At 60.9% G+C, this 26,478-nt stretch overlaps 1 long non-coding RNA gene across 8 annotated transcripts; it reads right to left on the bottom strand.

Moving 5' to 3' along the window:
- Positions 1–8,432: 8,432 nt before the first annotated feature.
- Positions 8,433–25,901, bottom strand: LOC140618683 (uncharacterized). Of its 8 annotated transcripts, XR_012018747.1 has the most exons (12): positions 23,403–23,593; positions 22,883–22,963; positions 22,436–22,690; positions 21,126–21,364; positions 18,820–20,817; positions 17,274–17,659; positions 16,304–16,388; positions 15,970–16,045; positions 15,685–15,868; positions 12,879–13,114; positions 8,847–9,294; positions 8,434–8,736 (listed from the first exon to the last, which is right to left on the bottom strand). It is a non-coding gene; the product is annotated as an uncharacterized lncRNA (long non-coding RNA). The 8 variants fall into 8 exon arrangements; XR_012018743.1 differs by having other exon boundaries at positions 8,433–8,736; positions 16,304–16,385; positions 17,274–20,817; positions 23,403–23,594; XR_012018748.1 differs by having other exon boundaries at positions 8,433–8,736; positions 17,274–20,849; positions 23,403–23,594.
- Between the last annotated feature and the right edge of the window lie 577 nt (positions 25,902–26,478).

Genomic DNA, 26,478 nt, shown 5'->3' on the forward strand with positions numbered 1-26,478 from the left:
CGCGGCTGAGCCGGGGTGGTGGGGACCGCAGGGACCGTAAATAATGACGATGGGCACAGCCGCCGACCTCGGGGGGCTGCCCTGGGCCGGGCACCGTGCTGGAAGCTCTTCACGGATGGTCTCCGTTACCCTCGCAGGGAACATTCGGAGTGTCCGCGTTGCCCTGGAGGGGGGCTGCCCCGAGGGTGAGGGACCCCAGCCCCACCCAGGCCGCCAGGGAGAGCGCGGCTGCCTCCACCCCCGTCTGCCTCTCCGAGGACGCGCAGTGACTGTCCTGCAGGGGTGGCACCCCTTGTCCCTTCTTGGCCTGTGTCCCTAGCAGCCAGTGTACGGGGCCAAGGGGGCCCCAGCTCCTTCCTCAGCTGCACCTGTGCCGTCATCCTGGGTGCTAGAGGGCCAGGTGTACACACACACTCACACTCACGCTTTCTCCTTTTCTCCCCAATCCCCATACAGACACATACACGCTCAGAGATGCACACACACAGATGCACCACACAAGTCACACACTCACCCCTGCATCTCTATGCTACACACGGACACTCACACCCATATATACAGGAACAGGCCCCCGTGCACGTGTACACAGGCACGTATACGTGCACACACCCAGACACACACAGTCGCTCATGCACACAGAGCCACCTCATACACGCTCCACACACCAGACACACATGTGTGTATGTGCAGAGACAGACATACAGATGCACTGTGGACACACAAACGTGCCCACTCACAGAGGTGCGCACACATTCGCTCCCAGACACGCGTGCTGACAAGCCTGGAGCTGCCACCGTGGTCCGAGGGCCACACTAAGTGTGTCAGCAGCATCCAGGCTTGTGCAGACCTTGCAGGTCTGGCCCACCAGGGCCGCATGGCTTGGGGGTGCAGGCGGGGACAAGGGTGGTGGTGACCGGGCCTGGGCTCAGGGGACAGCAGAGCCATAAGTGTGAGTGGTGAGTTGTCCCAGCCAGCCTGGCAGGGAGGAGAGGGAGAGAAGTTGTGCCCCGGGGGCAGAAGAGGAAGGGGGGGATGCGCCCAGGTTGCGGCTGTGGACACAGGATGTGCCGGGCACCGTGTCCTCCTGGCACACCCGAGGGCCACTGGCTGCACTGCCCGCTGCCCTGCTCTCTCCCTCTGACCTCGGGGGTGGGGATGAGCCCCCAGGAGTGGCCCCAACAGGGCTGGGTGGCGGTGGGGCTGGGGTTGGGGATAGCTGGGGTGCAAGCTCCCTGGGGATGGAGCTCTGGGGGCCCGCAGCGATCACTGGCTCTGTAACACACCACATGGCCCCACTCTGTGCCCAGCTCCTTGGGGTCCTGTGCCCCGGACACGCTGCTCACGGGGGGTGCCCATCTAGCCAGCTGAGCGTGATCCTGAGCCCCACAGTGGGGGAGTCAGGGCTGTGCTGAAAATCCCCTGGGCCCCCGCTCCCCACCAATCCTTCGGCCGCTCCTGGAAGGGGGGATGTTCCTCCCCTCCCGGAGGTGGAGACAGGTGCGAGGCCCACAGGTGCAGTTCGTGCGTGGGCAGGTGTCTGAGCTGGCAGGGGGCGGGGCCAGGGCAGGATGCCCAGGCCGGGAGCGGCCCCCCTGGACTTCCAGGCTGCCACGTGAGCCATGGGGATTCCAGCCAGCAGTGGGGGGCGGGGGGGTACTTCCTTTACCAGATGGAGCCTCATTATCCCACTTTCCTGATGAGCAGACTGACGGCTAAAGAGGAGGGGAGGGCTTCCGAGACCACTGGCTTGTTGTTCGCAACCTGGGGGCATAGTCACGAGGGACTGGGCCAGGGCCGGGGCCGCACGGCGTCACCTCCACGCTGGGGTGGGGTTGGGGCCCACCAGCCCCAGGCCTCCCTGATCCTCGGCTTCTTGCACAGATGAGGTGATCCCTGGTGGCACCGGCTGGTCCTGCCTCCCAGGATTCACCCCTTCCTCACTGAACACCCCCCAGGTTTTCCTTTGAGGAGCTGGCCTACCTCCCTGATGGATGAGCCACCCCTCACTCAGCCCCACAGCTCAGACGGACCCCCCCCGCCCCCGCCGGGCCCCTGTGATTGGCTCCCAGGGATACGCATGTGACCTGGTTTGGGTCACCGAGAGTCAGTCCCGGACTTCTACTAGAACTCCTGGGGAAGGAAGCGCTTTCTGCTGGGAAGCCAGGCTGGGAGCAGATAAGCCTAGAGCCGCAGGGACCCGGTGGGGATGGGGAGGGATGATTTGTGCTTATGGAGACACTGCCTGACAAGGAAGCCAGCACAGGGGCAGGGAGAGCTGAGGAGCGGAGAAGAGAGAGGGTCTTGGTGACACCGTTGGGGGCCCCTTGATCCAGCTATGCCTGAAGCTAGATCCTGGGCTTTTCTGTTAAAAGCACTAATAATTTCCTCCTTCTGCATAAGCCTATTTAATTTTATTCTTCTGTCCCTGGCATCCAGAACTCTGGACATACACCGTCTCAACGTGCCTGCATTACTTAGAATTAGCCTGAGTGACACACAAGAGAAAACCACAAAATAACACTGGTTCTTAGCTACTTACACGTTCATTTCTTTCCCCATGTAAAAAAAAAAAAAAAAAATCTGAAGCAGGCGGTCCAGAGCTTCAGTGATGGTGCTGCAGTCATCAGGAACTCATGCTCCTTTTAACTCCCCATTAAACTATCTTACTGCGAGGCTTACTTTCTCAAGACCGTCTCATGGCACAAAATAGCTGCAGTAGCTCCAGCCCTCATGTGCAAGTTCCAGGCGGCAAAAGGAAGAAGAGGAAGGTGAAGGGAGTACCTCAAGCTGAGATGTCCCAAGGAGACTTCCCGGGCGTTGCACAGCGTGTTCCTCGTCCACCTCATCGTTCAGAACGTAGTCACTCGGCCGGAGCTAAGTGCAAGGGAGGGTGGGGAGCTTGGGCGGGCAGCGGATCAAGGCTGCCTGGAATACGGGAGGCCGGACTATTCCCAAGGGGAGACAGAAGCCCCTCACCCAGACTGCTGGCGGGTTCCCCGCGTCCCGGGGCATAAGGGTCACATGGGGGTTTGCGGAGACTGTCCCTGGTGGCCTGGGGCCTCTCTCTCTACCTTCGGGCCCCCCCGGCAGAGCCAGGCCTGTCATCGCTGGGCGCCCATTTCACCCCCGGGGAAACTGAGGCTCGGCGTGCTCAGGGACCGGGGTGCCCTGGGTCGCCTGGGTCCCTCCCTTGGGGGCAGCTGGGCTTCCTCACTGACGTGTTCAAGTCTCACGGGCGCCCCCACTCAGCGGGACTTGGGACCCGAAGCGCCTCCACGCAGGGAGAGCTCGGGTGGGGCTTTGGCCCGGGGTGCCCGAAGTGCCCTCGAGGAGTGGGTCGATGTCCCGTTTGACAGAAGGGATGACTGAGGCTCCCGTCTGGGACAAGGGGGCGGCTGCCGGTGGCTCCAGGCTGCCGTGTCACCGGCCTCCGCCACCTGCCCCCTGGAAGCTCGTGGTGGACCGTCTGTGCCCCAGGGCCCCCCGCGCCCTCCGGCCCGCACCCCTGCTCCGGGAGCCATCGCGGCGGTGCGGAGGGCCAGTGCTTGGGCACCCCGGGCTGTGCGGCCGCCTGGTTCCCGCCTGTCCTGGGGTGGCGGCTGTGTCCCCTGCCCCTGGGAGGATGACTGTGGCCGCCTCCCCCTGCACGGGGCGGGGGGGGGGCAAAGGGCAGGCGGGGCGGGCGGGGGACGCTCATGGGGGGGCCGCAGGGAAGCCGGGCAAGCAGGATGGTGGGGGTGAGAGAAGCGCCTTAAGGCTACGCCTCTGCCCCCTGCCCCTTGGCATCGTGCGTGTAGACGAGGTACCCCGTGTTTCGGGTCCAACATGATGGCCTCTGCCAGCCTGGGCCTGGGGTCCTTGAAGCCCCAGGGCGCGTGAGAACTGGGCTCTGGGGCTCCTCCCTCCCTGACCCCTCCTGGCTGCAGGGCGGGGTGGGGAGGGGTAGGGGGAAGGTTGACAGTACCCCTGCCCTGGCTCTGGGGCCCCTCCCTCCTTGACCCTCCTGGCCGCAGGGTCGGGGGGGGGAGGTTGACTGCACCCCTGCCTGTGCCCTAGGGCCCCTCCCTCCCTGACCTCTCCTGGCTGCAGGGAGGGGTTTGACTGCACCTCTACCCAAGTTCTGGGGCTCCTTCCTCCCTGACCCCTCCTAGCCGTGGGTGAGGGGAGGAGGTTGACTGCACCCCTGCCCGGGCTCTGGGGCTCCTCCCTCCCTGACCCCTCCTAGCCGCAGGCGGGGCCAGAGGTCGACTGCACCCCATTCACAGACAGGAAACCAAGGCTGGGTGGGCGCAGCCACTTGGGGCAGAGCCAGGATTCGGGAGGAGAATTCCGCATCAGGAGGCCCCATGCCGCCCGCCCGAGGCCTGGGCCCGGTCACTGCCTCACCCCACAGCCCGCCTGGGGTGGGACCTCCCCGTTCACTGCCCTGGCTGCTGAGTCACACTTGTGTTTGTGTCCCAGACACATAAACAGCAGACCGGGAGCCCCTGGCTTGGGGGCCACCCAGGCCCAGCCAGGGGGACAGGGGGGCCGCCCGGGGTGGGGGCTGGGCGTCTGCACGGGCACGTGTGCGGCGGGCACCTGGCCCTCCCGATACCTCCGGGGCCTGCTGCGCCGGCCGATAAGTGCCCGGCTCTGCTTATCGGCCGCGCCCCCTGCCCGCTGTCGCCGGAGCCCGGCCTGGGCATCGGTGCGCTGCAGCCTGGCCGCCCCTGATGGGTGAACCTCCCCAGGCCCGGCCCTGCGGCCCACTGAGCCCGGGGCCTCAGGCACGACCCAGGTCGTCTTTCGCTGGGTGCTGGGTGCCGCCTGCTGGCTTCCCCGTCCCGTGATGGGGGTAGTTTTAGAGAAATAAAAAAATAAAGTTTTTTTTTTTTTTTTCAATTTTAAAGTTAGTACTGTTGCGGGAAAATCCTAAAATAAAGTAAATGTATTAAGATACTCTGCACACATGTAGAAACACGGAAGGAAACAGCCCGTGTTAATGGCATCAGGACTACAGGAGAGGCTTCGTTCTTTGGTTTTGGTTTTTTAAAAAATATTTATTTATTCATGAGAGACACAGAGAGAGGCAGAGACACAGGCAGAGGGAGAAGCAGGCTCCCTGCGGGGAACCCGATGTGGGACTCGATCCCCGGACCCCGAGGTCACGCCCTGGGCCTAAGGCGGACGCTGGACCGCTGAGCCCCCGGGCGCCCGAGGCCTGTTCCTAGCAGAGCTGTGTGTGCTTAGAGCTGGGTGACAGTCGGGATGGAGCCCGTGTGAGCCTCTTGCAGACACTAGCGGGCAGGGGTTCTTTCTGCGGCTGAGTTGCTCATTCTGATCCGGGTGCCGGAGCCCAAGCCGGGGAGGGGGGGGTCCGGCGGCTGTTCTTACCCCCTCCCGCCTCTCATCTATAGCAGCGGACTCGATTGTCTGAGAAGGTAACTCCGAATCCGCTGTTCGCTGGATAGAGCCCTCTGTGGCTCCCCACTGCCCTGGAAGAAACCCCGGTCCCCGTCGCAGCCTCCGTGGCGGGCTTGAACTGGCCCTGCCAGCCCTCAGGTCCCTTCTCCTGCCCCATGTCCTGCCCTGGCTCCTCCCCGTCTCTTAGCCCTAGCTCCGGGGTCACCAGGTGTCAGCTCAGATGTCACCCCCACCCCCAGACCCCCGGACCTTCCTGGGTCTCCTTGTCCACCCCCATCCCTGTTCTCTCTCATTTTTCTTTCTTTTATTTCCCCTGAGCAGCTGTCTCTTCCTCTGTTGGCGGCGTCCCGTAAGAGGGCCCGGGCCCGGCCTCAGCACATCGGGGGGTGAGCCTGAGCCCCTCTTGCTCCTCCTTGAAGCTGACCTGGCTCTCTGGGCCGCGTGCCCCCGATGCCCCCGCCCGCGGAGGGTGGGCCTCGCCCCTGCCCGAGCCTAGGCCTTCCACTACCCTGCTCGTCCACGGTCAGCGCACCGGTGGGGCCCAGTCGCCGACCAGCTGGCGGCCTGAACCCTGCTGGGCCAAGGCAGGGGTGCACACTGCAGGAGGCTGCGTGGCTCCCAGGGGCCCGGGCTGGGAGCGGCTTGTGGGTAAGACCACCGCCCTGAATCTGCAGGCAAGGTGTTAGGAGGTGTCCGAGGTGAGCAGGGGTGTGGGGCAGCCGTGCTCCTCCTCCTGGGGCGGGCAGGTCAGACAACCCTGTGCCTACTGAGCACCCAGCTGGTGCCAGGCCCTGTGCCCACCGCCCAGCGGTGTCTGCTCCTCGAATCCACACAACTCCGTGCAGGACGTGTGTACCCTGTCCCTGTTGTGCAGATGCAGAAGCTGAGTCTCGAAGTAGCTGGGGGGCGTGCTCAAGGCCAGGGGCCCGGTAGCTGGCAGACCCCAAAGCCAGCCCCTCGGCCAGCTGCAGGCTCCCCGCTGGAGGGAGCAGTGACACGATGCCGGGTGCAGCCACGAGGGACCATGAGGTGGGGGCGTATCTCTTGGGCTGCCTTCCCCTACAGCGACCAGCTGGTGCACTCCCCGGTTTGCCACCGTCTCCAGCAGGCCCTGCCGAGCCTCTCCCCAAGCTCTTGGGGCCCCGCTTGTCGGCCACGAGCCATGGGAGAGGGGCCGGGGGACAACCGGGGCCGCATCGCATCCGCATGGGTTTCGTCGGCCCGACGTCCAACTAGGGATGGTTTGGCCCTGAGTGGACGGAGGGAGGGACGGACAGGTAGATGGACTGCCACACCTGGAAGTCGGCTTTGCCTCCGGAGGTGGCTGGGTGCATGGGTTGATTATTCAAGGGTTTGGAATCAGACCCCAGCTTGAATTGGAGTCCCTTTCCTTACACGCTGTGTGACCTTGGGCGAGCCACTCACCCCCTCTGGTCCTCGGTTTCTCCATCAATTAAAAAAAAAAAAGGATAGTCATAGCTCGTTGTGCGTCATGGGACACGCGTGGAAGGAGCATTTAGGGCCGGGGTTGAGGGAGGAGCCCCAGGGGGTCCTTGGTTGCTCCCAGGCTGCTTGGGCTGCCGTCCTGGCTGCCCCGTGCTGAGAAAACAGGGCAGCTCCGGGGAGCTCAGCGCCTCCCACCCCTCCAGTTCTGGGGATCTCAGGATCGCACTGGAGCAACACCACCGGCAGCATCGCTTGCTGGCTGGCTTCAACCCCGCGGGATGGGAGTAAGGCACCCAGACGCCCGGTCCATACTCGGCCGTGGAATCTAGAAAGGCCCTTGCAGCCCCACCCCAAGCAATCCCTGTTATCAGGGCTCCAGTCGCGGTTGCACCTCAGGACCTGCCTCTGGGAGCTTCTCAAAACAACACTGCCCAGACCCCACCCGGGCTCCCAGGGAGCAGGGCCTGGGCATGGCTATGCGTTTAAGAGCTTCTAGATGATTCTACGGTAAAGCTGGGCCCAAGAACCACTGTGTTTAGTGCTTGTCAATTTTGTATGTTGCCACCTGGCCATTCCCCGCCCCAGTTTTTCTCTTAAGCTTCTTCAGAGATTGAGAAAGACTCTGCTCCCTGTTGCCAGAGGAAAATTTGAATTTGTTTCCTTTTTAGGGTCTCGATGGTTCAGTTTAAAAAATATTTTTTGTGAATCCTCTTGGAGAACAGCCGGTTAGAGCTGGGGAGATGGGGGCCCCGTCTTTTTCCTTTCTGGGGCTCTAACATCCGCCTGAGGGTAGCCTGGGCTCCCTCCCAGGACAGCTTCACCTGGCTTAGGAGGATAACGCTAAGCGCGGGGCGCCTAGGGGCTCCGTCGGTTGAGCATCCGCCTCCTGATTTTGGCTCAGGTCATGATCTCGGGTCGGGAGATCGAGCCTTGTGTCCGGCTCCTTGCTCAGCACAGTCTGCTTGACGTTCCCCCTCTGCCCCTCCCCCCACGTGTGTGCGTGCTCCCTCTCTGCCTCTGTGTCTCGCAAATCAGTAAATAAAATCTTTAAAAAGTAGAATAACACTAAGTGCAAATCAAAGCAAAAAAAGTAAGATTCTACTTCACGCCCATAGAATAGCTGGAATGAAAAGCCAGACGATACCACATGTGGGGGGTGTTGGCGGGTGCTGGTGGGTGTTGGCGGGTGCTGGTGGGTGTTGTGGATGCTGGTGGGTGTTGGTGGGTGTTGGTGGGTGTTGTGGATGCTGGTGGGTGTTGGTAGGTGTTGGTGGGTGTTGTGGATGCTGGTGGGTGTTGGAGGGTGTTGGTAAGTTGGTGAGTGTTGGTGGGTAGGAATATGGAGAGTTGAAAGCCTCCTACTGGAGGGAGTGTCAGACGGAAAACAGCCTGGAGGGGCTTCAGGTGATCAAACATAGAGCTACCATATGACCCAGAAATTCCGCCCCAGGTGCCCACCTGAGACCAGTCAAAGCAAACATCCACACAGCAGTCTCGACCCTGAGTGCTCACGGCAGCACTATTCCTAGTGGCCAGAAAGTGGGAACAACCTAAATGTCCATCAGTTGAGAAATGGATGAACAAAAACGGTCCAGCCGCACAACAGGTATATTATTATTTGGCCATAACAAGGAATGAACTTCTGATAGACGCCACAACGCAGACGGACCTCGAGGACGCACCTAAATGAAAGAAGCCCGCCATGGGGGCGTCCTGTGCGCCCCATTCCCACGAAGCGTCCAGACAGCGAGTTGTGTGCTGGTTGCTGGGGCTGGGGCCGCCGGGGCTGCGGGCACAGAGGGCAGGGTGGGTGCCGGCGCTGGGGGGTTGGGGGGTGTCCGCCGCTCACCAAGCAGCTCCTCGGAAACCAGGATGGCAGTGGCTCTGGAAAAAACGAGGAAATACTGAAAGAATATTCCAGAAAAGAGCAACAGAAACCACCAGGGGGGAAACCCAGAACTCTGGGGGCCCTCCCTGCACTGATTTATACCTACCTGTCGCTTCTGTTTTGGAAGACGTGTTGGAGAGTCACCCCGTCCTTCTCGATGTCTGTACCCAAGGTCACAGGGTAGAGGCCGTGACCGGGGGCAGCACCAGCCCTCAACAGGGAGTGGGTTGCCATGGGGGGCGGTGTCCCCAGGACGCACAGGGAGGGAGGTGGCTGGCCGTTTAACAACACTGCGGATGGGCTCGGCCCTCCCAGGCCCCCGCCCACACTCACCCCCCACCCCGAGCCCCTAGCTCTGTGGCCCGTGGGTGGACACGGGTGGGGGGGCAAACTCCTCCCCCAACCTGCAGGCATGACCCTGGGAGGTCAGGGGGTCTGATGAAAGGTGCATTCCGGGAATTCAGGGCAGGCTGAGGCGCTGTGTCTGGCGAATATGAACTTTTCTTCTTACTTTACACCTTGTTTGAACGTGGTGCCACAGACGCATGTTGCTTCTGTAATTACAGAAAAACAGAACAGATTAAAAATAAATAGAACCTCACGGTAAAACGCTGGGAGCTGGCAAAGTGCAATGAGGGATTCCCTGCAATGCCAGCCCCTGGAGATGACGCTTCTGTTTGCTCCTCTGGCCTTCTCTCCTAGAACCGGGTGACACGGCCATAAATACTTTGTCAGTGGAACCTCACCGGTTTTCTTTTTTTTTTTTTCCAAAGATTTTATTTATTTATTCATGAGAGACACAGAGAGAGGCAGAGACGTGTGGGGAGAAGCAGGCTCCGTGTGGGGAGCCCAATGTGGGACTCGATCCCAGGACCCCGGGATCATGACCTGAGCCAAAGGCAGAGGCCCAGGTGCCCCCTGGAGATGGACAGTAAACAAGGACACGAGTAACCAGGATAATCAGAGAACCAGGGAGGAGCTGGGAAGGAAGTCCCAGGGCCTTTGCACGAGCAGCTCCCCCTGCCCTGGAGGGCGCGTTCCTGCGTGTGCCCACCCTCGGCCGCTCCCTGCCACCTGCCCTCGCCCACCTCCTCCAGAGCACCCACTGGGCGGGGGCTTCTCAGTGTAGGGCGTTGTTTGCTCATGTAGTCCCTGTCTCCCATCTCAGACTGGTTGCTGGGGTGGATCAGGAGCGTGTCAGAGCCGCCTACGAGCCAGCCACTGCGCGGGAGCCGGGCACAGCAGGGTGACTCATAGTTCTTGCTGAACGTATGGATTCTAAAGTATTTAAATGAAATCATCTTCCAAGCTGAGAAGTCACCTGAGGCAGCGTGGGGGTGTGTCCTCAGGAGAAAGTTCAGGGGGGACATGGGGACCCTGCCCACGGGCCCGGGACCCGGGCAGCAGCTGACCTGGGAAAGGTCTACAGGAATCCAGAGGTGACCCCCCCCTCACCCGGACCTGTCCTGGGCGATCAGAGGCGTCTGTGGGAGTGTGGGCTGCGGACACCTCCCACCGGGCTCCTCTCGGGACAGCCTCGCTCTTCCCCGAGGGCCTCCGAGCGCAGTTTTGACCATATTTGCCTCCGCGCCAAGTGGCCACCCGATGGGGCCGTGGTATAAATATCAGTTTATTTACTCTTTGTCCCAGTAAAGCGTGCTTCTGAGTCAGGAGAGGCCTCCCTGTTTGTTCTTGCATAAGTTTGGGAACGAGGCTCTGGGGCAGGAGACCGGGGCTCAGCTGGGGAGCCGTCTGGTTCTAAATCACCCTCCCCAGCCTGGCCTGGGGCTCTTCCTGCCCTGGGGCTGCTTCCTGTAACCGCCCTTCTTTTCCTCCGGGGCACCTGCCCTGGGTCCCCGGTGGCTCCAGATCCTTTTGCTCCTTCTCCGAATGCCCGGGCCAGGCAGTGCCCTGACTGAAGCTTGCCTGATCAGGAAGGCGAGCAAAGAAATCACTGAGTCACAAATTTGTGAAGGAGACGAACAGGTGAGTGGATGGAGAAGAATCAGGAGGGTCCAGGTGGGAGGTGGGCCCCGCGGAAGGCTCACTGGACAGAGATCCTATGCAGAGGCAAGCGTGGGAAGAGCGTTCCCGATGTGGTCACAAGCACGTGCAAAGGGCCTGAGGTCGGATGTGTCCAGCCAGGTTGGCCGGCAGGGAGGCCTGCAAAGCAAGAGTGTGGCCTGGGAGCGGAGGCTGAGGTTGGCACAGGGGATATAGGTAGGACACTGGGTGGGGATGAACGCATGGAGCCGCTCCTCCCCCCAACCCCAAACAAAAGCTGGCACCTGGCGTGGCTTTGGCACAGCCTCCCGCGGGTTGGGAGGACTCACGGGCGGACTGGGAGGACTCTCTGGCATCTTTGTTTTCTCCCCTCCCCCCAGGCACCACTCCCCCAGCATCTCTTCACTTGCTCCTCACTACAGCCAGAGCCCATCACCAGCATGTCTTCCCCTCCTGCTTCTGTGCGGCCACCCAGGATAGCATTTGACACCTCCCTGAGGTCCCCACCTGCCGCTGGTGGCTGTCTCCACCCAACCGTCCTCCCCGGAGAGGAGGGGGCGCGCTGCTGTTCTCTGGTGGGGACGGGTTGCGGGGATGGTTGGTTTAGTGGGACAGGAGGGGACAGGCAGGTCCCCCTGGGGGGCGAGCCGCATCGTCCCAGCCTCCATTGCACCCCAGCCCGGCGGTTTCTCCAGCCTCCCGCTCGGGCGGTCACCTCCCTGCCATGAATCATGGTGGCATTTTTATCAGGAGAGTCGCACAGCTTGTGTCTACCAGCGCACGGGCTCGGCGTCACGGAGGCAGGTCGGACCCATCCTGTCCCACAGCCAGCATCAGCGCCTCCAGCTTGGACACACCTGCGTCTTGCGCCCAGGGCCCTCCGTCCTCGCCCGGCGGAGCACGTGCATGCGCTCGACGACGCGCCAGCCCCTGGAACCCTCTCCAAGGGCTCCCATCAGCCCCCACACGGCTTGCTCTGGCTCCCTTGCTGGCTGTGGGGTGTCCCGCCAGGTGGGTGGGGCTTCTCTGTCACCGGTCCCCTGGGATGTGGGCGGAAGGGGAGGACGTGGTCTGGGTCGGTGCACACCTGCTGGGACCCCCCTGCACGCGCCTCCCCTGCTAGGCGGCCACCTGGAAGCGCACACAAGGGGCGTCACGGCCACATTTTTAAAATTCATTTTCCAAATTCAGTGACCGGGCAGGAACCTGGACCCCCTCCCTCCCCCCGCAAGTGGTTTCCCGGTTCCTTCTGGGGTGTCTAAACGGGGCTCACGGAAGCCTCAAGCCAAGCCTGGAGAATGTGGAGTCTTCCCTGTTCTTCTTTTCCCTGCTTTGCTCTCAGCCGCTCGTGCCTGCCGCCCCCAGGCTCCTGAAAAAAGCTGCCTGCTGTCCCTGTCGCCTGCCACTAGTGCCTTGGCCTGCAGGTGCCCGCAGAGCTCCAGCCTGTGAGCTGCCCCTGCGCCTCAGGGTGGGGTGAGGCTCCACGACAACTTCACCAGCCCCAACCCCTCCCTTCAAATAAAAACACGCGTAAGTCCTTTCTCCATTTATTTAGTGAACAAGCACCGAATACAAGACCCTAGTGGGTATGCCAGAAAGTGTGTAAATCATCACCGGAATGATTGTTTAATTTCTGGCTGGTAAACACCACAGAGAAGTGCTGAGCCCTCCCAGGTGAGCCTCTGCCTCAGGGCCTTTGCACATGCTATTCCCTTTACCTAGACCGCTCATCCCCAGGTGTCCACCTCCTACCTTGTTCCATTAAAAATTACAGCCCCACGCTCCCCGCTCATTTTCCCCTGCAGCTCTCGTCACACCTCAAGCTGACATTCGTCAGTTATTATTACTCGAATATTCCTTATTTTTCTGTCGATTGCCTGTACCCCCGGGGGATCGTAGGTCCACGGGGCAGGCATTTTTGTCTGTCTTGTCCATTGGTCTGTCTCCAGTGCCTAGAACAGTGCCTGGTACAGAAGAGCTGCTCAGTATGTATGTGTTGAATGAATGAATGACCTAACAGGGGACCTACTCAGCTGACCCGGCAACCGGGGAAGAGTGTCAGGGGACATTTTCCCACCACTGGGGAGAGATGCGGGTTTTGTGGGACCGTCTTTAAGAAAAAGAATCTACATACAGTTACACGTAGAGCATTAGGGCAGAGACCCAAAGCCAGACTGGCGTCAGTGAAAGCAAAGATCCTCCAGACGCAAGAAGCAGCTTGTGGGAAGGGCTGGCGGTGACCGGGAGCCAGAGAAAGATGAAGGAGAAGGTCTGCGTGGCCACAGCTTTGCAGGGGATCCAGGAGGGGCCGCAGAGCCACCGCGCACTGGCCAGGAAATGACGGGCTGTGACACAGCGGTGCCCTGGTTTCTGCGGGATTGCAGGGAGAACGCCCAGACGGGTGACCTTTGGGTTCCAGCGGGATGGGGCCCTCTGCCAGCCACCACGGTCCCCCTCGTCCCATTGAGCAATCAGAGGGTGGCCCCAGCCTCAGCCTTCCCTGTCCGCCTCTGGAAATGGGTCCCCTTGCCTTGGGGTCCCTGCTCACCCCTAACCCACCTGGGAAGGTCTCTCGTGGCTGCCTGGGGAGGCTCCCCTCCCTCCCTGCCTCCCTCCCTCCCTCCCTCCCTCCCTCCCTCCCTCCCTCCCTCCCCAGGCTCCGCTCAGAATAAAAGCTGGGGCCCTGGCTGGGGACATGTGCCCTGGCCCCAAGCCACGGCCAGCCATTTGCATCACAAATGAGACCCAGGCTGTTGGGCTCCAGCCAGCCGGCCTGGTGCTGCCCTCGGTGACTTAAGGACACGAGCCAGGATCCAGCTGCTGCCCCTGCTGCCCCCTCCCCCAGGGAGGTGCGGACCCTCCAGCCTGCCCGGGATCCTCCTGGCCAGCCTGCCCCCTCAGCGCCGGTCAAGGGCAGGGCATGGGGTGGGGTGGGGGGTGCTCTCTGAATGTGGGCAGTGGGGGGGTGGACGGGGCTCGGCACTTGACATCTTTTTCTCTGAGCTCATGCCAGGCCGCTCTACAGAGGAGGGGCCGAGCCTCAGAGAGGGGGACTGATATGCCCAAGGCTGCTGCTCAGCGAATCATGCCCCACAGGACACGGACAGGAACCCACGCCATTCTGCTCTAGAAACTGCACTGTGGACGTGGGATCCCCCTCGGGGGTCACCTGTGTGTGTCCACCCTGCAGGGAGCAGCAGCAGCTGTGTGCTGGGTGAGTGAGCGGCCTTCTCGGCACAGGTCAGGGGGCGCGGGGAGCTGCTTCTCCTTCTAGACTCGGAGCCCCGTGAGGCCGGGGCACTGCCCATGCCCACTTATGGTTCTGGCCTGCAGCAAACGCTCACTAAGTGTTTCCGAGGTAAATATTGAGCAAATCAACCCACAAACTTTGTTTAGAGCCTGGGTTGTACCTTCCCCCTGCAGCTTCTTATAAGGTAGAGGTGGATCATGTCTATCCCAGGGTCCCCAGTGCTGAGCACACCGTCTGGCTCTGCCTGGAAGGTTATGGAAGGTTCTCAGAGGTTCACCAGTGACTTATGCACTGTGGGCTGGCTGGGGTTCCCACCTCAGAGCCTGTGATCCTGGTGCATAGGGAGACCCCTGACTAGCCCCCCTGTATCTCGCTGGCTTGTCCCTTGGGGTTCTTCCCACCCCAGGGCCTTGGCTCAAGTTGCCCTCCTGCCTGGATGTGTCCCAGCAGTGGCTGCTTTCCTTCCTGTAGGATTGACTTCATCGTCACCTCCTTGGAGGGGTCCCCGGGGCTGCCCCATCTAGCTGGAACCCTCAGACATTCTCTGTCCCTACCAGTCTGTCTCCAGAGCCCCCAGCTTGCCCTCTGGTTGCTCTTTATTTGTTTTCTTGGCTTTGCCTGTGTCCCCTTCAGAATGAAAGAGGGAGACAGATGCAGACACAGAGAAAAGTAGAACGTGTGTGAGAGCAACAGCGTGACTCACAGGCAGAGACACAAACAGAAACCGAAAGAAAAGCAGGAACAGAGTCGCGGAGAGAGGGAACCAGAGAAAGTGCCATGGCTGGCGGAGGGTGGGGGGTGGGGGGTATGGGGGGGTGGGAAGGGGGCCGGGGCCGTCCTCCTGGGGTGAGGGAGATGTCCTGGGGCTTGATCGTGGTGACTGTTGCACAATCTTGTGCATACCCAGAGCCGCGGCGTTGTACGCTGTAAGAGGGTGCATTTTGTGGAATGTGAATTATGTCTCATTTTAAAACACAAGGGGACATCTGACAAACCCAAATTGAAGTAGAATCTACAAAATACAGGACTGACACTCTTCGAACAGGGCAAGGCCATGAAAGACCAGAAAGGAGCAGAGAACCTCCCCCCTGCCCCCCCCCCCCCACCGCTGCTAGAGACGGAGGGTGGATGCCCAAAGGCCATGTGCATCCGGAACAGAAAGGAGACGTGAGGGGGGAAATTGGTGAACTCCAAATAAAGTCTGAAGCTCAGTTAACGGTCCTGCATCGATGTGGAGTTTCTTGGTCCTGACAGTTGTGCCATCACATAGACTGTTACTATTAGGAGAAGCTGGGGGGTGGGGATACGCACATTTTTCTCTGCACGTTTTCTGCAAGTCTGAAATTATTTGTTTTTTTTTTTTTTGAAATATTTCAAAATAAAAAATTAACCAAGAAGACAGAAATGACAAGGAGTGGCAGGGGGCCGGGGGCTGCCTTGCTCCCCAGCAGGGACCACCAGCCCAGGCCTCGGCAAAATTAAACCCTGGGCTGGGGGGATGGGCGGGTGGCCCTGACTGGGGTCAGTTTCCCCATTAGCGCCAGAGAGGCTGCCGAAAATTCAGGGGGATGCCTCTCATTCACCTAAGGGGCTCGGCAGTGGTGGGGGCCGCCCCGGGGGCTCCCCTCCACCCACCCGAGACTGGGGCTGAATGTACCTGCTGCTGCTGCCCACAGCCCTCTGTACCTACCAGGCTCCTGCAAGGCTCCCGGGCTCCTTCTGCAGGAGGCAAAAAACACCGGGTGCCGCTTTCCTGTGAAAGTAGCCAAGTGGCAGCCCCATGCCAGGGTCGGGGCCGTGTCGTGTGGGTCCCGTCGTGTGGGCACAGGGCAGGCAGGTCTCCTTTCTGTCTCCCCTTGCTGGGCCCTGGGCTCCTGAGGGGCAAAATGCTTGGTTTTGCCTCCCTGCCTACGGGGCCAGGCAACGTAGTAGGTGCTCAATTAATGCTTGAGAGTTTCTGAGGCCCCTTACTCACCGGATGGTAGTAAAAGAATAGATACTTTCTAATCTGAGGGTTTCCACATTTTTAAAAGTGGTGAAATCTTTTAAAACTGCAAAGACAAGGGAAAGCTTTCAGAAAAATAATACAACCGCCACCACCGCCACCCAGTTTTTAACATGCTTATGACGTCACAGTAGGTGCTGAGCTTTTTTTTTTCTTTAAGAAATAAAATGTTACAGATACAGGTGAATTCTGCTCTAACTGCACCCCGCCCCCGCTCTGAGCGAGCCGCACGGGGAGAGGAGGTGGGAGCCTCGGCCTCCTGCCCTGGTCCTCACCCAAATACGTATGATGAGTGTCCACTTACTGCATCGTCCTGCGCGCGCCGCCTGGTGCTGTGCGTGGCGCTCTGATGCGGGATTTTCCATCTGACCGCGGGCTGAGGTCTGCTGCTGATGGTCGTGGGGAGGGATGCATCCTTGTAAGGAGCAGCTGCCCCTACTCCCACCCCACCCCCCTCACCCCTCGGGCCACCCTCCCCAACCCCGGGGTGTGCAGCCCGGGCAGTCACGCGGGGCTCAGAAGGGCCCTGCCCCACTTAACGCTCTGCTGTCTCCATCTCGAAGTTCTCAGTTTCTCTTGAGCAAGGGGCCCCACATTCTCATTCTGACTGGGCCCCGCCAATCTGACGACGGGAAGCGCCGGCCGAGCGCTCATCCTGTGCCAGACCCCGTCCTGGGCCAGCTGGCGGCACGAGCCTCCCCCCTGAATCCTCCCAGAGACTCTCTGCAAGGCGGGGTCCCCGTCAGCCCATTCTGCGGTTGAGTAAACTGAGGTCGGAGAGGGCTCCTGACAGTGGTGCCCCTGCCTGAACCCCCGCGGGACAGCCCCCTCGAAGATCAAATGTGGCCCGGGTCCCTTTGTCTCAAACCAAGGTGCAGAGGGGGTGAGGCTCGCTCACGTGGACAAGCCGCGGGAGGCAGAGCCGGCTTCCGGCCGCCCCTCAGCCAGGAACCGGAGGCCCCCCGGCCCGGCGGCTGGGTTCATTTCACAGGTTTCCTCTCCCCGTGGGGACTGTCTCAGTGAGGGGTGAACAAACCTCAGGGTGTTAATCAGAGCAGCCACTTCCTCTCAGACCTGCCTTCTATAATTAGGCCCCGGGCCTCACCATCCGAGCCGGGCCCTGGTGAGTAGGGCCGGGCCTGCGGCTCCTTAAGCCCAGGGGACGGGTTTCCCCTCTCGTCTCCAAGAACCCCAGAAAGCCTGGGTCAAGGCTGTGTGTGCAGGGCCCGAGGCCCACGGAAGGGGCCCCCTCTGGCTCTCCTGGCTCTCCCTACCTTCGCAGCCCTGGGGACACACAGGATCCATTTCTAGAAGCCGAGAGAAGTCCACCCAGCTCATTCATTCAGTCATGAAACTCGGGTTTCCTGATGTCTGCTGTGCAGCCGGGGCCGCTCGCGGCGAACGGGACATGCAGGCCCCTGACCCACAGAGCCGAGGCAGAAATAAGCTCATCCGTAAACGACAAAACAGAAACAGAGGGATTTAAGAAAAGGCAAAGAGGTTGATAAATCAGGGAGAAGGATGGAGAGGCTGATGGGCGGGGGTCACTCGAGCAGCGTGGTCAGGGGTGCTCTCCGCTGGCCCCCAGGGTGTGAAGGGTCTTGAACGGGACCGGAGATTTGAGGGTGACCGGAGACGGAGGGGACAGCGCGTGCCCGGGCTGGAAGACAGAGTGGCTGAGGTCAGCAGGGCCCCCGGGGCCACCAGGACAGGGCCCAGCTCCCAAGGTCAGGAGAGGCCACTGCTGGAGTCTAGGAGCAGAGGTTCTCCGCTGAGGCTGATTCTGCTCCCCAGGGGACACCGGGCAATCTGCAGATATTCTTTGGTGTCACGACTGGGGGGTGGTGAGGGTGCTCTGGTTCGGGGGGCCGGAAGAGGACTTTCACTGGGAGCTTCTAGTGAAAGGGGAGTCCAGACCTTGAGTTTCAGCTTGAAGTGGGGCTAACTGGCCAAGTGACTTTGGAAAAATTACCCTCTGGGGGCCTCAGGTCCCCCTCTATCAAAGTAGGGGCCGTGCTGCCATCCTGTCCTCCCAGGGGGCTCTGGGCAGGGTCAGCAAGGTGCTAGATGTCGGGACCTAGGGTGTGTGTAGGGTGCAGGTGGGGCACGTCACTCTGCTAAGTGTTGAAAGGGTGACCCCCGAGAGCCATGAACTCAAGTCTCGAGTATGGGTGACCCCAGGCCCCAGGCAAGGGCTTAACCAGCTCAGACGTCCTTGCCCAATGGGCAAAGGTCTGCAGGACTGTTCTGGCGCCGTCTCCAACAGCCACCCCATGCGGTGGCAAGATGTCATAACAGCAGGGACGTTCGCTGGGGAGCCAGTGGCAGCTCCACCTGCTGAGGATGACTGTGGGGTCCTTGGATAATTCGGGGGGAGGGAGGACCCAAGAAGGAGCTCTGGGTGTCTTGCTAATAGGACACCAGGAACTGAAATGATTAAGGGATATAGAGAGTTGGGGATCCCTGGGTGGCTCAGCGGTTTAGCATCTGCCTTCAGCCCAGGGCGTGATCCTGGAGACCCGGGATCGAGTCCCACATTGGGCTCCCCACAGGGAGCCTGCTTCTCCCTCTGCCTGTGTCTCTGCCTCTCTCTGTGTGTGTCTCTCATGAATGAATAAAATCTTAAAAAAAAAAAAAAGGAATACAGAGAGTCATCACCTTATCACGACTCGGTGGAGGGGTTTTGCTCTGACCTCATGGTTTGGAAGGAAAGTTTCTTGGGACCCAGGGGTCCCTGGAGGAGCGTGGAGGGCGGTGCAGGAGGGCAGTGGTGGGAGGTACAGGGGTGGCGTCTGTTACCCTTCTGCCTCACTGGCTCACTTGTTAGCTCCAAGAATGCAATCGACTCTTCCTCCTCCGGCCTCCATGCCTGCAGCCGCAGTCCCAGGAGAGGATTTCCTCCATTGGGGAGGCTCTGAGGATAATCAGGTGACGGGAAGGCACGGGTTGGGGTAGGCAGGGGAGAGGCTTTCACTGCCACCCCGAGCGACAACCTCTCCTGTCTCCCCTGCTCAGAAGACGCTTCTAAGGTGGACCTGACAAGGGGACTTTGGCATCGCAGATGCCACTTGAGAAACATTCCAAGGAGGCCGCCACACCGTGTATTCCCAAGGAAATAGCAGTTAATTGTAACATGAAAGAATGCACAGACTTGTAGACAAAGAAAGAAAGAAATGCGGACAAAGCCCCTCTCCACTTTGATCAAATTAGGGAACAGTTATAAAGTGGTAAAACCCAGTGCTGGCAGGGATGCGGAGAAAATGACACAATCGGCTCTTGCTGTAAACACATTCCGACGTGGAAGGTCAATCTCCGTGCAAGGAACAACTGCCGTGGAACCGCCCGTGCCCTCTGATCCAGCATTCTGTTGTTTGGCAAAATGTTTTGATCCTCGGGGACAAAAACATTTACAGTTGCCTTATTTAAAAGTGGGAGAGGGTGGAAAACAAAGACCAAAAACCCCAGATGGCCTGGGCCAGCCTTCGTGGAGGGCTCGCACTATCTGAAACGCAGAACGTGTTTTACTTCTTTAGTCCTTGGAGAGTGGTGTGTTTTATGAGCCCCCAAGTCACAGACGAGGATCTGGGGGTGCAGGGAGCCGGCCCCCGTCTCTGCGGTCACTCGGGCGGTTTGCAGCAGAGCTGAGGTGTGAGCGCGGGCTGCCGGGCCTCACCTGGCTGCGGGGCGGGGGGGGGTGGGGCGTCCCAACTCCACGCTAGGGTTCTCTAACCCGAGGGCAGAATTGTCCCCCAAAGAGAAGGTGACACGCAGCTCCGTGGGGGCGTCTGTCACCGGGATGCCACCTGAAGGCAGAAGGGCTTCTTTCTGCCTTTGCCCGGTGATAAACGCAAGCCGGCTGCCTGGCAGGCAAGCCCCGGCCTGCGGTTCTGGAATGTGGGCGAGCCACCCCCCCGGAGGCCGGCCTGGTCGGCTGCTCTCGAGACAGAGGGTCCCAGCCCGTGGACCGGCCGGCAGCCCCACGGCGCGTTGAACGCCCCAGGGAACCAAGCCAACACCCTTCATGCCGCCGCCTTCCTGGGACTTGAGCCGTTGAGCCGCTGCCTAGAACCTCTCAGGGTTGCCGCTGGGCAGAAATGCCAGCGGCCTCGTGGGCGGAAAATGCTGGAAGCACAGTGACAGTCTAGGCACCTGCGGCGTCAGGGAGGGCATGACATTTTGGAGATGTACTTGGCACAGGGCAGAGCTTGGAGTCCCTGGGCCTCCTGAGCAGGGGACAGGAGGGGACACATCCTGGTGGCACATTTGAGGCTGCTGTGGGTGCAGACGTGCCCCAAACTCTCAGGGAACAGTGGCTCCTGCTCTAGGGGCCCGGCCGCCCCATCTCTAAAGGATGGGGCCGGCCCAGATGGGTGTGTGATAAATGTGGCACCCAGGCTGCCACGGGGTTGGCATGGGGCCCGGGGACGAGGCCATTCCCTTTCTTTCTTTCTTTTTTTTTTTTTCCCCAAGATTTTATTTATTCATGAGAGACACAGAGAGAGGCAGAGACACAGGCAGAGGGAGAAGCAGGCTCCCTGCGGGGAGCCCAGTGTGGGACTGGGATCATGCCCTGAGCCCCCCAGGCACCCCCAGGCCATCCCGTCTCACGGCTTTCCTATCCTTCTTAGTTCAGCTTGAGGCTTGGTGCGTCTTCACGGCCAGCAGCCCCTTCCGAACCCCCTTTGTGGCAGAGAAAGAGCAGCCTCCGGCTCAGGACCACGGGCAAACAACAGTATTTAGCGACCCGGTTCGTCTTCACCGTGCTCATGTTCAGGGGCATCTTCTCTTAGTGGCAGGTAATAGTGGTTTTCCATTGACCTCGGTGATAGAGAATTTCCTTTTGAAATAAACTTATTTAGGTAAAAAAAGAAAAATAATAAGGCGAGTCATTCTAAATACAGATACGAAGCAGCTGAAGGTCAGAGGGAGGTGGTCAGAGTCATAGAACCCGCCTCTGAAGGTCACAAGTTCGTGACCCACCGACAAGACCCCTTCCTGACCGCCGTCCCCCAAGATCAGCCCGGATGGTGTGGGTCTCGACAGCCTGGCCCCTCCTGGCCTCCCCTCAGTCCCGGTGTCCGGGAAGCCGATTCTTGGGCCTAGGGTCAAGCCCCTTAGCTCCCCACCTCTGCAGAGCACCGTCTGCCGCGCTGGGCCTGGGTCTGAAGCCAGATGGTCCCCGGCTCACATCCCTGCTCCAGTTTCCCGCTGTGTGGCCTGGGGTGGCTGTGTCAGCGCCTCTGGGCTTTGCTGTTTGTCTGCACAGAGTTAACAGCCCTTCCTTCCAGGACGGCTCGAGCGTTCCAGGAGGTGCCGCCTGGCACGGGGCCTGCATTCAGCGAACCTCCGGCCGTGCCTGCTGTCCCTGCGTTCCCATTTAATAAACAGGCCGACTGAGGCCCAGAAGACGCTCGAGGTCACAGAACCTCTGGGTTCAAGGCAGGCCTCCTTGACTCGGGACCAGCCTGCCCTGCTAGGCCGGTTCCCGGGCCTGCTCCCGCGCTCCGCGTCCCTGGCCCGCAGCCCCAGCCCTGCTTTTGTCCTCCTGCCGCCCGCTGTCTGAGAGCAGGTGGTGTTGCCCTGGCGCCGGTGGGAGGCCGAGGCCTGCGAACACACCGGTTGCTATTTGCTTTCCTCTCTGCGGCCCCTTCCTGGTCTGGGCGGGGGTGGGCGTGGGGCCAGGTGTGCGGGCGCGGCGGCCCTGGATGTCTGCGCCCCAGTCTAAGCAGCCAGTGGGGCCCCGAGCCCCCGAGGACAGGTGACCGACCATCCCATTGTGCCTGCCACCGGGGGATTTCCTGGGAAACAGGCGGGGTCCCCGGCTCTGCAAGGGGGCAGCGGGAGGGATGGCAGGTGGAAGGAGGCGGGGTCGGCCCCCCCTCGGGCCCTGCTGCTTTGCCGGGTGGGCATGTGGGAGGGTCTGTACTGCCCCGGCTAAGACCGAAGGCAGGATTCCTATCCCATCCGTATTAAGGACACAGCGAGTCATTTCAGCTCTCAGAGCCTCAACTTGCATCTGTAAAATGGGGGTAAGGATTCCACTCCCCTCACAGGGATGTGGGGGGATCAGATGAGAAAATGAACATACAGCACTTAGCCAAGCGCAGACTCTCATGCACGGTAGCACATGCGATTATATTAGATCTCTGCTTAAAACACAGCTTCCCACTGCTCGGGGGTAAAACCCACCCCCCTCCTGACGTGAACCTTTGAAGCTCCTGTGATCGTGACCTGTGACTGCAACTTCTGCCCCAACCACCCTGGCCTCCTGGCTGGCCCAGGCCTGATCATGCTTCTCCCTGCCTCAGGGCCTTTGCACGTGCTATTTCCTCCGCCTGTGACACCACCTCTGTTACTCCCAGGACTGACTCTGTGTTGTCTTTGGGCCTCAGTTTAAAGATCATCTGCACAGAGAGACCTTCTCTGGGTACCTTACTTGACAGGATGTTTCTCTTGGGGACAAGCCATTTCTTAGCTGGTTCACTGTGGTCCCCCAAGCCTGGGATGATGCCCGGCCCAGAGCCGAGCTCAGGACACGCTTGTGAACGCGTTTGTGAACAATGAGCATTGGCCTGATGAGGTCCCCACAGGGTTGAAGGAAGAGCCCGGAGTCCTGAATCCCCTTCCTTCTCTGGGCCTTGGCTTCCTCGTCCGTCAGCAGGGACGACAGGAGCATCCGACTCCTTGGGGCCTAAGAGGCGTGGACCCGTCCTCTTACTGCAGCCGCACGCAGCGGGACCCCGGGCCCGGCAGCCCCCCGGTGGCGACCTCCCGGGCGCCCCTCCATGCCCCCCCCGTTCTCAGGGCTCCACTACACTCGCTGCACGTCCTCCCCGCCCCGAGCCCCGAGTGGGGCAGCCCCAGGCCCGCCGCCGGAGCTCACCCGCCTGGTGATGGGCCGCGTGCCCTCGGCCCTCGGGGCCAGGCTCCTCGCGGAGACTCCAGAACACCAACACCGTCAAAGCTGTCAAACAATTTCCCTGCCAGGATTGTACAAGAATCCAAGCCTCCCTGCCCGATGCCAGACACCCTCTTAAGACAATACCTCCGGGGCCCAGGGGCCCGGCCGAGCGCTGCCGCCTCTCCTCGGCCATATATAGGCAAAAGCCGGGGAACCCCTGTCCCCTCCCGGCTGGGAGCCCAGGGAGGCCGCGGTGGCCTGGGCCTGACCCTCGCCACCCCGCACCCCCCGAGTGCCCGCCTCCGGCCAGGGGGCCCGGTGGGGAGGTGGCGCGGGGCCTCCCCGGTGCCCCCAGCAGCTCGGCCAGCGGCCGGCGCAGCCTCTGACCAAATAAGGCTGGGGCCGCGGGGCCTGGACAGGCTCACCGGGGGCGGCGGGCCTCCCCGTCCGCCCTCCTCCCCGCCGTCCTGGCCACGCAGCCGGCCCGCAGGCCTGTCCTTACGCTGTCCCTGGGTGCAGGAGAGCCCGGCCCGAGCGGAGCCGGGGGTGCCCCCGGCGTCACCCGGGAGAGGAGGTTCACTAGGTCCCTTGGAATGTTCCATTTGGAACCTTCAGAAGCTCCATTTAGGATCTCGAGAGGAAGATTCCTGCAATTCCTGGGCAGCTACAGGGGGCCCCCCCACTCCTCCCTCCCAGCTTGGCCAGAGCCGCGGCCTGCCCTCCCCTCCCTGCTCTGCACGCGCACACCTGCCCCTGCACCCTGGGGGGGGGGGTGTCTGCTGCTTCCCCTCCCCTGTGGCTCACCAGGCACACCCGTCAGCCCTTCCTGGGGCCCGGTCCGTGAGTTCCGAGGGCGAGGCCAGCCAAAGGGCTATAGGGTGGGGGCGGCCCGGGAACCCTGGGAAAAACTGACCCCTGCTTCCCTGGTTCCACCTGTGCCCATGGTGAGGTGGGAGTGGAGCCCCGGAGGGAGGACTCCATCTGTACGACCCAGCTTGAGCAGCCCCCTGAGGAACAGGCACCCTGCAGACAGGGACCTGGAAGAGGGGATACACCTGCCAGAGGCACAGAGGAGGACAGGGAGGCTTGTCCTATTTCAGGAGCCACTGCGTGGCATGGAGCTCCTGAGCCTGCCCGCCTTGGTTCCAGCAAGCAACTTCTTCTCTTCTTGGAACCTCAGTTTTTCCATCCTGGAAATGGGTATAATACACACCCTACCTACATCAGGGGCAGCTGCAGGGATTCAATGGGATAAGGTGCAAAGGGCTTGAGTGGGATCCTGGGCCAGGGAGGGGGATACCTCCTTTCCTGGGAGACTGGGGGAGGCAGGAGCTCTCTCCCTCTGTCCCCGATGCCCCCTCCCCAGTTTTGTGCTGCCCTATTTGCTTTCTGGGTGTGCTCGAGTGGCAATTTGAGTTCCCCCGAGCAGGAAGTTTGTGCCTTGGTGTGATCTGCTGTTGCACACGTGGGCGGGCACGCATGGGTGCGAGTGAGTGTGTGAGCCCCCATGAGCCCAGCTGTGCACTCAAGGAGGTTTGCAGAAGTGGGGGCTGGGGGGCACCCGGATCTCTAATCATGGAGAGCCTGTGTCTGAAGCCTCTGCATAAAATCTGAGAATCTCAGGAGGCAGGGGCTCACCTGCCGGGCCCCTGGGCCCCCTCTTCCGGGACTGGCTACAGAATTGGGGGCCTAGTGCAACATTAAAATGTGCAGCTCCTATTCAGAGAGAAGCAAGAAGTTCAAGACGGCAAGGGCAGAGCATTAAACCAAGGGTGGGGCCCTCCTGAGCATGAGTGGGCCTGTGTGACCGCCCGGCCCCTGTCCCCTCCCTCTCCCTGGCAGCTTGGGCATGGGGCCTTGACCAGGCCTGCTGGCCCCTTGAGCCTGGCAGCGCTGGTAGGATCAACAGGAAGGGTCTGTAAAGTCTGTAAAAGTGCCCCTCGTTCCCACAGTCATGGCAGCAGCCAGGAGCTGCACACCAGGGCATGGCACCCCACACACGCACCCTCCCCACTGTCCTGTTTGAGCCCAGAGCGAGGCTCGCTCCCACAGACTGCAGGCCGGTGGGTGTGTGCGGCGCCTGCTGTCAGCCGGCCCAGCAGGTGCTGGCCAGGAAGCTGCGGGCACGGCTGTCTGTGAGCTGCACACCCTCTGGGTGCCCAGGATGGGCTCCACTGGACGGCGCAGCTCAGCCGAGCTGGGGAGCCCTGGAAAGTGGAGGGCAGGGGGCCCCAGATGTCCTGAGAGCCCGCAGCCTCTCCTTGGTGTATGAAGAGGAGGCTGCCACCTGTGAGTTCCTGCAAGGGACTTGGGGCCCCCCTGGTGGGTGCCACCTTTGATGCTGGCCCTGGGGGTGCAGTCTGCTGCAGGCACCCCCACCTCTCCGGAAAGCACTCTGGGATCTCCAGAAAGCACCCACCTTGGTGCTTGAACGTGCTCACTGGGGACTCGTGGCTGTTCTCTTGGAACCTCAGGAATTCCGCTCTGAACCTTCTGGATTGCTGCCTCAGGGTCGGGGGAGTGGGCTCAGCTTCTCACCGGAGTCTCTCAGAGCCTGGCGCTGCGCTGGCGCACAAGGGAGGAGCGACCGGCCTCCAGTGGAGGAGGATGGTGGGACCTTGCTCAGCCAGCCCCACAGAGCCGGGAGCTGGGATCACAACCAACGTGGCATCTAGTCCTTCAATGTTTCATTTTAAAGAAAGCTTCTCACGCACTTGCCTACTTTTCGATTAGAAAAAAGATCTTTTTTTCCACGGGTCTGGGGGGTCTGCACACAAGGGATCCCCCTCGTCCTTCCCCCATAAACCGAGTGCCCAGTGGCTCTCCTACCATTTGCCGTTTCTCTTTCTTTAACGTGGAGAGAGAAGAAATATGTTCCCGGAGACCATCAGCCCCGAGCTTCTGGGCAGACTCCTGTGCTCTAAAGTAAACTTGTCTTTTCAATTAATTAATCGACAGAGATTTATTTGGCCCCGACTGCATGCCACAGCCAGCCCTAGGTACCGAGAAACCAGATGAAAAATGAGCTGAGGGAAATCCTGCCTGGGTGCGGCTAGGTTGGTTTCCCGTTTCACAAATGCAGAGTCCAAGGCTCAGAGAGGTTGCGGAGTTACCTAAGGCCACACGGCGTGTGCACGACTGTCTGGATTGGAGGACGTTGCACTGGAGACGTCAGCTAGGAGAGGTAGGAGAACGGGCAAATCATCGGCTGTTAAGACTCAGGCTTTGGGGCCAGTGAAACTGGGTTCGAATCCTGCCCGTGGGAGCTGTCACCCACCCAAGCCTGGGTTCCCTCAGCCCCCGAGGGTTGTGCTTTGCTACATGCTGGCTGCCCTCTCGGAGCCTCAGTTGCTCATCTGTAAAATGGGAATGGTGAGAATACGGCTGGATCCTCTGGTCCCTCAAGAAACATTGCTGGAGCACCTACTATGTGCCACACTTCACTCTGGGTGCCGGGATTTGGCCGGGAACCAAACGGCCCCCCAGGGGTTGTTGTGAGAGTTGACAGAGTGGGGGGGGGCAGCGTGCCTGCCCGGGCTCCCCCTGCGAGCCGGACATGGGGCGAGTCCCAGCAACTG

This window comes from Canis lupus, chromosome 26 (genome assembly GCF_048164855.1).
Source record: "Canis lupus baileyi chromosome 26, mCanLup2.hap1, whole genome shotgun sequence".
In the NCBI taxonomy this organism is placed as follows: Eukaryota; Metazoa; Chordata; class Mammalia; order Carnivora; family Canidae; genus Canis; species Canis lupus.